Here is a 4,835-nt window from a genome sequence, read left to right as displayed (position 1 = left end):
TCACACAGACTTTTTTTCATGCAATACGCAGAAACGAGGTGGGAGGAAAGATTGTGAGTTTCAGTGATGGCGTAGTGCTTAAGATGAATGGACGGCGAAGTGGGCTACCGATAAAGGATACGTGTAGGGTTTATAGAGAGCAGATTCAGAACATTTTTAGGAAATGTGAGGTTCATTGCCGAAGCGGGGTTTGTAGCAGCAGTTTTGAATTGGAAGTTTCGGAATTACCTTACAAAGATATACTGGATAATTAATGAGGTGATGTGGTGCATGAAAAGAACAAGGTTTTAGCGATAGGACGATTTCGGTGAGGCGGAGAAGAATAGAAGTGCATTCTGTACTCTGTTGTGTTCTCTCACTAATATTTAGTCTCTCTATATTTTACTTAATGAATACAGTCCTTAGCTTTTTCCATCAGTTACAGTATGTGGCTTGTCCAGTCCTCATTCTACATTGTGCGTTCATTTCATTAATCGTTTACAGTCACTGTCATCAATTCTAATAGTCTCTTTTCAATTTAGCCCACACCTACGATCACTGGGCACTCTAGTTAATGATAGTCAAGTGGCCACTATTCAGCTCTGGTCACTCACGTACAATACTACCATCCGTAGCCAGTACAATTGATCACCAGTTAGCAGCCTCGGTATTTGATATCTACAATCCAAAGCTGGTCAGCCTGAACTTCTTGATCGCCATGGTGGTTTTCAGTCCAGCCCCTGTCTGTAATTTAACGTAGAGATATCTATATTCTGTGGTTAGACAACATCCTTTTCACATGTTCCGTAGTAGACAACATATAATATTCTGATTTGACCAAATACCTACAAAGGAGTAAGCAGTCTTGTGTAGTGTCTGTATAGTCTACAGGTATAGACGTTTGAAACGTGACATATCATAAGAGGAATTGAGAATGTATATGTCAAACAACTCGACAAAGGGTGAGTGTGTGTGCATGTGCGTGAGAGAGAGGGTGAGAGAGAAAGAGAGGCAACAAAAAGAGAGAATAAGAGGTATAAAAAGAGAACAAGAGAAAGACAAAAAGAGAATGAGAGGTGAGAAATATAAAGTATACTAACCGTCATATACAAGTTTTGAATAAGGAGGACAAGTTGTTCTGCCCCACCGGGTATACAATGATCCGAGACCGGGTTCTGCGAAATTAAAATGAAATAATTTAGTTTAAAAGAAAGAATTGGGGGATCATTTACAAAGTAGGTTGTTGGATGGGAAGGAATTGATGGAGAAGAGAGAAATATAGAATTTAAGAAAGAACGAGTGAATGAATGAAAGTCAGAACGAAAGATGTAAATAATAAGAATAAATTGTAAAGAAAGAAAAAAGACATTTGTCTGTTGAGCCTGTTGTTGACGTTGATGTCAAAGATTTGAGAGATTAATATCAGAATATCAGAATGTGTATCGGTCTCCGCTATGAACGGATGTATGTATGATACGTAAACTTGGGTATGAGTATATATACTTCTCAATAGAATAATGATAAAACTCAATAGAATAATGATAAAATATTCGCCAGGTGCGAATATTCATCGGTCAATTACATATATCAGTTTGGAGCTCGGCGCAAATAAGGCCATCATAACTACAATATGAAAATAACAACCATACCGCATCATTTGTCGATAAATGTATAGCACACCCCACCCAATACCGGTGCAACCAGCAAGAAGCCTGCAAATTGATCTGGGGTGCGTGGGTTGAGAGCACAAAATTGACGGTCTCAGGACAACAAAGCAGATCAAGAAGGGAACAACCCTTAATAATTGAGAATTAAAAAGACAAAATTGTTAGATATAATCTGCCTGTAAGATATGATCGGAGTCTCCTCTACAAAATTTCGTTTCTCCGATAGCGTACTCTTGGATATAGGCTTGAAACTCCACTACGCAACTGTGGTGCCAACAATGTCAGCACAGGTGGGATTAGGATACACTCAATTCCCAGCATTCGGATAGTATTATGGAATGAAACTTACTAGGTGTGAGGGTTCACCTCTTGAAAATAAGGCTGAATATGAAGGGCCACTTTGGCTGCTGTAAGTATATGCAGCAAACAGCGAGCTCAAATACGAATCCTTTCTTGGCAAATTCACACTCAGAATTAGATATATTTGGGGTAAAGTCATTTGTCCTGCAAGGAGACTTCAGTGCACACCTTGGCACTGATAACCGTGAGAAGGATTGATTGGAAGGAATGTCGTCAGTGAACTTAATGGAGAGGTCATAGCAGCCTTCAGTGCAGGATACACACTCTCCTCTCTCTGGTATAGATATTATTTGAAGACAGGGATATTTATAAGGGTACCTTATATAGAAATACTTGGTGACAGAGGTTTGTGATAGATTTCGGTCATCTTTCACTCTTTGCTGAACGTTCGGGTAAAAGGAAGTGGCGGAGTTGTCAACTCGTCACTACCTAAATGTCTGAAAACCTGAGAATCCCTACAGTCTGCCGAACACTGGAAATTGGTAAGTCCAGTGCGACCTACAGACTACAGTTGGAAGCCGCTGTGGATGCTGGGATCAGATATAAAATTGTGGAGACTTTTGCATCCAAATTGGGAGTGACCATCCTGAATGAAGCTGGACATCGAAATGGATTCGTGATTGTATTATTTTATTCGGCAGGTTCTTCTTCGGTTGAACGCTTATTTGAGCTAAATTCACTTAAAAGTGGTAAAGCTGCTGATGATAAGGACGTTCGGCTTGATATTTTAGAAACCTTAAATACAAATGGTATTCTCTGAGTGACCAATGTATGCTAGGTGGATGGGACCTGTGGAAAACACACCAAGGCAATGGTAATATGGGGTGACAATCACAATTTTTTCAAACACAGACCAAAGAGAGTGTTCTAATTATAGAAAAGTCTACACTAGATGTCAGGAAAAGATATGTAGGGAAATTGTCGCGCCCAAGATTACTGTCCGGGACGCAGTACACCCGACCAGATAATCGTTCAAAGACAGATCTTCCAGCAAACACTGAAATATTTCCAAGGTTTATACGCTGTAAACCAAGAAAAGGCACAAGATCACGTGCCGTGGGGCATGTTGCGGATGGTTTACCATGAAGGTGAGTTTAATGGGCAAATACTGGTTGCCATAAAGTACTTATATGGATGTTCAAATGATTGTATTTATGTAAAAGTCGAAAGTTTTCAACGTGAATGTTTCACTTAGTTGAAGTGTGCATTGTTAGTGCCCCATCTCACATTCTTTTTTGTGATCTGGTTAAATATGCGCAGCCATTGTGGTAGAGGATTCCTAATTCATCTCTACGTGATCGGTCGACTGTTATTTGTAGACGACATGCTGCTACGTGATTCATCTGATTGTCACCAACAACGTGCATTGAATGGATTGGCTGCCGGCTACACCAAGGCAGGGTTGACAAATACCGACTTTGTAGGAAAGTGGAACATAATTATTTCGGGTTTCTATTCACGAATTATTGGAAGCACAAGAGTGGACAGAATGCTGAATTGTAGATATAAACGCAGTGAAGCGACAGCTCGGGCATTTGATTCTCAGATGAAGAGGGCTTGGTACAATTCTCGACGTAGCGCTGCATATATACTCATATACACTCAATAAATGGCATAGTATATTAGAGTAACATTTTATTTAGGAAATTATTGTAATGTATTATATATTTTAAAATGAATTCAGGCAAGTGCCTCAGTATATATTATTGTGGACATATGGATAGTAATGTGGAACTAATTCAAAGTTGCTAAAATTATAAATCATTAGTTAAGTAGACACGGGTAAAAGACTTTAGCTATAAAATTAGTTCTTACTTGGTGTGTCATCAGGTTTATCGTCGAGAGATTTCTTTGAGATGAAACGGTTCTGTGAAAAAATAGAAATAGCATCATATAAATAGAACTTCAGGGTATTTATTATCGTTTAGAACTTAAAACAATGCAATAGATGACAACATATTCGGACAGGTATCATTGCCAACACTACCATCTCAACCCCTTAGAAATCTTCTAGAAGGCGCTTCCATCAAGTCAAAGGATTTTCTGAACAATATCAACTCTGCATTTCAAATGACATCGTTTGGTGAATCTAAGAAGATAGATAAACATGAATTTACGCCGACGTCAAAGTTCAAGGGCAAGTGTATCCTCTCATTGGTTCTCTGGTACCCGCGAATGAACAACCACAAATTTACTCTATGAGTGATGTAGGACAACAAACCAGACGTGAGGTGTCAAAATTTCCGATGATGTATCGTGTTAGACACAGCGCACACTGCTAAAAGGAGAGTATATCCACTGACAGCTTTTTGGTGCGTTCAAAAATCACACAAACCCCACCTCCAATTTTGCATGACAGGTTAGGGCCTGAAACACTCCAGACGGACGCATAGCATGTTGCTTAGTTGAATTAGCCCAGCATTTACTCTACAAATGTTTTGTTGTCAATGTTGCACTTTCCCATATCACCTGTTTCAAAATGACTGGAATATATTATATACCAACTTTGCCATTTGAATCCCCAGCAATGCCGGGTATGTCTGCTCGTACACACACACACACACACACACACACATATATATATATACACACATATTTCTACATATATATATATATATATATATATATATATATAAATAAATATAAGGGTAGCAAAAAATTCTACAAAAAATTCTCTGCTACCAGCGGTCTAGTGAGAAAGGAAAGATAGTCAAAGACTATATACTATACATTCAACAATATACGGAATGGCCATAATAGGACATTCGACTCACTAGAAAGAGCAGCCAAACTCAAACCTTTAATTAGTTGTAATTCTGAAATAGAAAG

Source organism: Octopus sinensis, linkage group LG18, assembly GCF_006345805.1.
Source record: "Octopus sinensis linkage group LG18, ASM634580v1, whole genome shotgun sequence".
NCBI classification, from domain to species: Eukaryota; Metazoa; Mollusca; class Cephalopoda; order Octopoda; family Octopodidae; genus Octopus; species Octopus sinensis.
This window is presented reverse-complemented; position numbering follows the sequence as displayed.